Raw genomic sequence first — 7657 nt, 5'->3', positions numbered from 1 at the left:
AATTATGTAAAAACAAAGTGGGAGGTGGGGTGTCACACAAGTGCGGTTTTGCTGACTAAAATGAAGAAATGAGAACAAAAACAAACCGCCTAGCCCCCCTAGATCTGCTGTGTCAGGGATGAATGACCTAGATTTAAGCAACAACTTACCATTAATATTGGTTCTGGTGTTTCGCCATTACGGCATACAATGCAGTCAGTAAATTAATGTCTTGGATGAAGTTTTGACCCATAAACCACAATTCGATTCACTAGATCAATACCAATAAGTTATCGATAGTTTAGAGGTGAATATATAAAAAGAAGACAACGTTGTCAATTGCAGAGTTTGATTACAACAACATGGCGTTTATTGCCTTGGAGACAGTCGTCACCGGTGACTACGGTCAATTAACAAAAAAATCTCTTCTGAAAACTTATTCCATATAATTTCTCTCTCACTTTCTCTTTATCTTTCTTCCCCCTCTCTCTTTCTCTTTCTTCCTTTCTGTTTACCTCTCTCTCCTCTCATGCCCCTCCCTTTCATAATCCTCTTCCTCTCCCTCTACTTACTGTTCTCTTTCTCTCTTTTTCTTTTCCTATATATCTCCCTGCTTTGTCTCTCTCTCTCCCTTTCTCTTTATCTCTGCTTTTTCTCTCTCTCCCTCTTCGCTTTCCTTTTTCTCTTTCATCAACTCCCCATCACTCTCCTCCCCCTCCTCTCTATAGCCCTTCCTTTCCCTTCCACTCCGTCTCCTCCCTACCTCAACTGCAATTAGATATAAAAACACTCTTACTACGTCTGTCAAACTTTAGAGATAACCTTGTATAATCGACAGAAATTTCACGAAGTTATCTTTCCTCTACCGAAAAACATTCCAATATACAATCCAGCATCAAATACTATGGATGCTCACAATGCAATAATTATTCTAAATTTGTTCTCAGACAAGGAAGGATAGTTACTTCGTTTTTCAGGGTCAGACTGGTGGAAACAAACACACTGTACCCACGTCGAACAATTGTAGGTCAATGTCTGCTGCGAAAATGTATATAGTGCTGTCATAGCTGAGTATTTAAGACGCTCACTTCACTGCCACGTTGATGTGGGTTCGATCTCAACTCGCGACCCGTTGTGTTTCCTAAAGATTTTTCTTTTCTTTTTTTTTTGTTGTTTTGTTGTGAAGGGGCCAGTCGATAGAGGAAGAGGTTGTAAAAGCCTTACAAATCTACTCAAAAGTTTCTAACAGGGGAAAGACTTTCCCCCACCCATTTTCTCGCAAATTAAAATATTTATACGCTACGAATTTGCCCACACCGCACCTTAGCTTTATCAGGTCCATGCTTACCACACAACTCCCGATGAATCATTCTTGCAACATTATCGTATCTACTTTCTGAAGGCGGCGAGCTGGCAGAAACGTTAGCACGCCGGGCGAAATGCTTAGCGGTATTTCGTCCGTCTTTACGTTCTCAGTTCAAATTCTGCCGAGGTCAGAGTCGATAAATTAAGTACCAGTTACGTACTGGGTCGATCTAATCGACTGGCACCCCCTGCCCAAACATTTCGGGCCTTGTGCCCAGAGTAGATCAGATTATCGTATCTTCTTTTGGGGCAGCTTCGTGTACTCATTCACAATATACCATACAGTCTCACCTTTATCTCCGCACAACCTGCCCTTGTCACTTATTAAAAGCAGAAGGTTGGCAGAAAATTAGGAGTGCTGAACAATGGTTCTTTACCCTGAAACCAATTGTGTTTGTTAATCTATATGCGAATTTTAATATGGCGACCGTAAAACCGCCAGGGAAAAGAATCTAAAAGGTAAAAGAAAAAGAAAGAAAACTACAAAAGTATACAAAAAGGAAAAAATCCCTCATTTGCATACATGAATATAATCAATTTATTCTTTACTCAACTCATAATGAATTCCCACAGAATTGTTTAGTTGTCTTTTAGCATTCACTCTTTGAGCATATTAAACTACACCTGTATGTGTATCAGCGGCGTGTAGCTATTAGGAAGGCAAGAGGAGCACATTTTTCTAAACTTGCGCCTTTTCAACAATTTGTTTTTTAAAACTCTTTTGTTCACCTGTATGATAAAAGTCGATCACCTCCCCCATTTCTCTCTGTTAATCGCATGTCCTTCCAAGATCTTTCTGGAGTCATGACTTTATTTAACCAACTACATGTGTTTTGGAACTGTCTGATCAATCTTCTCTGATGTGTTGGTAGCGAGGTGTCCAAGCATTGCATCTGCAGATGTTGAACTTTTTCCTCTCTCGGTATGTAGCAATCGCCTGTTCTCTGCTGCCACCACATTGCTGAAGCTTTTATTTCATTTCTGTGTTTCTTCCTGGTTCTCATTAAAAGTTTTACTGCTTCCAATCTTTCTCTTCTCTCTCTCTCTCTCTTCTCTCTCTCTCGATTTCCTCTTATTTCTCTTTTTCATTTACAGCATCTCTTTCTTATCACTGTACTACAGTTAAATCCTCTTCCTCCTCTCCTGCTTCTCTATTTCTCTCTCTCCCCATGTCTTCTTTTGCCTCCTCATATCTTTTTTCCCATATCTCGCTTTCACTGTCTTTTCTTTCTTTCCCTTTCTGTTCCTATTACCATCACTTACTTCCTCTTACTCGACTCTCTCTTTCTTTCTCTCTCTCTCTCTCTCTCTCTCTCTCTCTCTCTCTCTCTCTCTCTCTCTCTCTCTCTCGCTTTTCCAATTCTTTTCGATTTCCATGTTCACTCTTCTTGTCGCCTTTTCTTTCGGTTTCTTTCCCACCCACCAATTTTTTCCACATCTCTTGTTTCTTTACGTTTATGTTGTTCACAATATCATTTACGTCTTTCTTTTAACCTTGCAATTTTATTTCTATTTTAAATCATATTTCTTTAATTTCTCCTTAAATTACTAATAGCATTTTTGTTCATTTCTGACGAATAACTCAAAAAAGAGACGACTACATTTCATTGTGCCGTCACTTGTCCTAGAATTCATGAAATTCAACTCCCGCTTAATTTCATTTAAATCAACTATTGCGTTATTCTAAGTAATTTAACTCACTTCATCAGCAACAACACAAGTAAAGTTTCGTGTTAGCGAGTTCAAATGAGAGTCAAGACCAAATGTAGTCTTCCCTTTTATGTACGATTATCTACAAAAGCTGATCCCATCAATAACACCACAATCACTTTGGAATGAAACAGGTCGGATCAAATTCTTCAAAATCTGTCTCATATATGACAGCCTACGTCTCCACTGTTCAAGACAATTTATTCAACCAGTTGCATCATCAAAGTCGAACTCTTCCGACCATTTTACAGAGGAGATGCTTTCTAGGGGATATCGATTGTGTTACACGAGAACAAATCAAAAAGAGCTGATGGACTCTTACGTACAGATACGAGATGCAGCGAATTATGTCGAGGTTTTGGAGAGTTTGATCAGCTTAAGTTCTAGACTCGAAACAAGTACTAGAGAATAAGTAGCAGACTTCAAAAAACAAGTATTGGAGTCCATTTGAATGACTAAACATTCAGAGCGATGCTCTAATATGGCCGCAGTCAAATGACTTTTCTCTCTCTCTCTCTCTCGATTTCTCGTTATTTCTCTTTTACAGCATTTCTTTCTTTCTCTCTCATTCTTGTCACTTTACTACAGTTAAATCCTCTTCCTCCCCTCCTGCCTCTCTATTTCTCTCTCCCCACATACACACTCACACGAACGCAGCACACACACACACAGAGTGTATTTCAGACTAAATTAACCGTGTCTTGCATTTTAAGGCGTTAATATGTGACTCGAAGGAGTGTTTGGCTGCTGTTTGTAGCAGGTCTAGCTACCTCGTATAGCACACGTATATAGGTTTGATAAGTACTAACGCACAAGACTCTCGGACCTTGAGTCACTCCTGCTAAATATTAATAAAAATATATACACGTATATTTATACATGTGTATATATATATATATATATATATATATATATATGTATATTTATAAACATCTATAAACAATTATTAACTGTTGATTTATTAATAAATCAACAATTAATAATTGTTTATAGATGTTTATAAATATATATATATATATATATATATATATGACTCTATCAATCAATGTGAGTCAGTTTGTGTATAATATACATATATCACTGGTTAGTATACGTTTGTATATTTATACATACATGCACACATACACACACATGGGTGGGGGTTGCGCAAAGATGCATGCATTGGATAGATAACAAAGGGGGAATCTCTGATTTCTAAAAGACTTGGCGTTAAAAGACGTCGATGTTGAAATAAGAAAGATAAAGGGAGGAAGTGAAGAACAAAGACGTAGAAGAAGAAGAAGAAGTCAAAGTAAGTTCCCAGCAGAAGTACCCATATTTGGAAGAAGCGGGTAGAATGTACCAATGGCAGTGCTGAGAGAGAGACAGACAGAGAGAGAGAATGGTCGTATGGCGGTTCGGTTCTGTCAGCTTCACTGCCTGGAAGTCGGCGCCAGAAACGGTTGAATGTAGAAATAGAGAAGGTTAGATAAATAGAGTAAGAGGAAAAGGAGAGAGAGAGGGGGAGGGGTGATTGAGAGGGAAATGAGGAGTGGCATGTGTATAAGGAAGAGTGTGAGGTGTGAGAGAGTAAGAGTGAAGGAGAGGCAGAGAATTGAAAGGGAGAGCGAGCTAGCTTGAGGGATAGATAGATAGATAGATAGATAGATAGATAGATAGATAGATAGATAGATAGATAGATAGATAGGTAGATAGATAGATAGGTAGGTAGGTAGATAGATAGATAGATAGATAGGTAGATAGACAGATAGATAGATACATAGATAGATATATAGATAGATAGATAGATAGATAGATAGAGACAGGTAGATAGATAGATAGATAGATAGATAGATAGATAGATAGACAGACAGATAGATAGATAGATAGATAGATAGATAGATAGATAGATAGATAGATAGATAGATAGAGATAGATAGATAGGTAGATAGATAGATAGGTAAAGAGAGAGGTGGCTAGACAGATAGATTGATATAAAGGCTGCGCGATGCACAGCTAGCTCGATAAAAGGGGAGAAAGAGAGTGTTGTGAGTTAGTGTGTATATATGTGTGTGTGTGTGTATTTGTACGAGAAGAAAGACAAGAAATGGCGAAAAGAGAGCAGAACACGAGACGAGGGAGAGAGATGAGCGAAATGGCTTCTGAATTAGGACAAGGCCAAGCGGTTTTGAGAGGATGGGGGTTAATCAATCCCATCGACCCCGCTATTTGACTGGGACTTTTATTTTATCGTCGGAGGGGGTAAAAGGCGCAGTTGACCTCGGCGGTATTTGAACTCAGAATGTGGAGGACCGGAAGAAATATAAGTTATTTATGTCCGAATCTCCAACGATTTCACAAGGAGACAAATGATGTACAGAAAATATAGCGAGTATAGAAACGAGAGGAAAAGCCGCCGCATAAATGTGTGTGTGTGTGTGTGTGAGAGAGAGAGAGAGAGAGAGAGAGAGAGAGAGAGAGAGAGAGAGAGAGAGAGCGGGGGGGGAGGAGAGAAGGAGTGGTCTAGAGAGGCTGTCTTTGGCTGACCGCACCGAGGCTAATAATGATACCCAGCTGGGTAGAAAACGCAGTTCTCGGGTTGTTAAGACCTGAATGTTAGTCTGTGAAGTTGTTTTGGAGCAAAGCTAGAATTTAGAATCGATTCATTCATGTAAACCTACAGTGAGGACGCGTTTGCGTGCGTGGTAGTTTTCCTCAAATGTAAAGTTTGATGTGAGTGAGAGAGAAATAAGAAAAAAAACTTGAGGGAGAGATGGAGAAACTGAAGAAATTAAAAAGAAATTAAATCGCGTAAGACAAAAGTTTAACGAGACAGAGAATTTGCGGGAGGCTGGCAGTTACATGTGAAGTAGGAACGAATTCTTAAGAATGAGTTAAACATGAGCGCGGGAGGAATGTTTAAAGACAAAAGTAGGAGGGACTTTAACGATTAAAAAGTAATATAAAATCAACGGAGAATGTTCAGAAAGAGAAAAGACAGAATGTATGCGAAAGATGGAGAAGTTTAGAGAGCGGGAGTTTAGTGACAAAATGTAATATATGAACGAGAGGGAAATAGCAAGTTGCGATAATGAAATAATCCTTTCTACTAAAGGCACGAGGCTTGAAATTTTGGAGAAGGGGACTAGTCGATTAGAACTGGTACTTAATTTATCGATCCCGAAAGGATGAAAGGCAATTTGCAATTATAAATGATAATTTCTGATTAAAGCAGAAGGCTGGCAATTTTGAAGGGGCAGGATTGGATGATCGAGTACAATGCTAGACTAACAGCTTATTTCATCTGATCGGCCTTGAAAGAATGAAAGTCAAAGCTAACATTAGCAGGATTTCCTCGGAACGCAAAGAGCCGGACGTTCTAACTATTCTATCTTGCACCAACCAGTTGCAGGGATTGTGTTATAATAATTGTTTGTGATTTCGGTACGAGGCCAGCAATTGTGGCAGAAAGGAACCAAACGACATCACTGACCTCAGTGACTGGTAGTAAAATCAACTCGAAAAGGGTAGAAAACGAAGTTTAAACTCAGCGTGAAAGGAACTCAGAACAAAATCTTTGATTTGTTTCAGTCATTTGACTGCGGCCGTTGGCTTTTCCCAATGACTGCCAACTTAACCTTGTGTGTGCCTGCAGCATTAACAGATCCAAGAATACTTAACCTTTCCTTAACATCCTTAAAATCTGCTGGTGTTGCCTCATCTGCCGTTGTTAAGATTTTTCTTGGTACGTAGCGCCAATACAAAACTGTTTCACCAGCATTGTAAATTTGTTCAGGAGAAAGGTTTTCATCAGATACGATCTTGGCAAATTCGTCTTTGTAATTTTCCACAGCTTCATAATCAGCAGAAACATTTTCACCACAGATGTTCAGTCATTTCGTACCAAAAAGCTTCTCAAATTTTTGCAGCCAACCTTCTGAACATTGACACTCTCCTTCAATGTCCAATTCTTTATGATATATTCTAGCTTGTTTCATGACCAACAAACCATTCAGTGGCATATGTGCCCTTCTTCGTTGTCGAATCCATTCTTTCATCACACAGTCAAGCTCTTCATTTTTTGCCCTATGTAATGTTTTCCTATTTTTCATTAGATTCTGATCATCACTCTCACTTCAGTAATTTGTTTTCTGTTTCTTTAAATCATACACCGTGTTAATTCCATCACCATATTCTTCAGCGAACCGCCGCACAGACACACCACGATCAAGTCTCTGTAGTAACTCCACTTTCTGTGTTGCTGATAATGATAAATGTTACCTTTTCTTTTTCTCACTGTTATCCATTGGGGTCCCAACAGTTCTTTTTCACATTTTCGGGGTAAATTATATACAAAACCACAAGAATCAACACGAAAACAGCAAACAGCAAATGGACGCCTTCTCTCTACGGCGCTTGTGGGTAAGTGGTGGCCGACCTGCCAAACATTGCCACGTCATGCCTGGGTCAGGTCACAGTGGTCAGCTGTTTGCACACCAAACGACTCCTCTTGTGACGCGCCCCACCCGTCACAAAAAAGTTCGGAGGGGTGGGCGGGTTTGGTGCTTTCTGGATTTTAGATTTCTGGATAAAGAATTGAGTACCTATATATATATATATATAT

At 39.2% G+C, this 7657-nt stretch overlaps 1 protein-coding gene across 1 annotated transcript in view; it reads right to left on the bottom strand.

Moving 5' to 3' along the window:
- Window positions 1-420, bottom strand: part of LOC106870347 (intraflagellar transport protein 52 homolog) — a 4945-nt gene extending 4525 nt beyond the window's left edge. The window contains exon 1 of the mRNA XM_014916383.2: window positions 150-420. The gene's annotated coding sequence lies outside the window, so the exon portion shown is untranslated. The remainder of the gene's footprint in view (window positions 1-149) is intronic.
- Window positions 421-7657: the final 7237 nt, after the last annotated feature.

Source organism: Octopus bimaculoides, chromosome 20 (assembly GCF_001194135.2).
Source record: "Octopus bimaculoides isolate UCB-OBI-ISO-001 chromosome 20, ASM119413v2, whole genome shotgun sequence".
Lineage (NCBI taxonomy): Eukaryota > Metazoa > Mollusca > Cephalopoda > Octopoda > Octopodidae > Octopus > Octopus bimaculoides.
The sequence above is the reverse complement of the archived record's forward strand: the minus strand, read 5'-3'. Positions and strand labels throughout refer to the sequence as shown.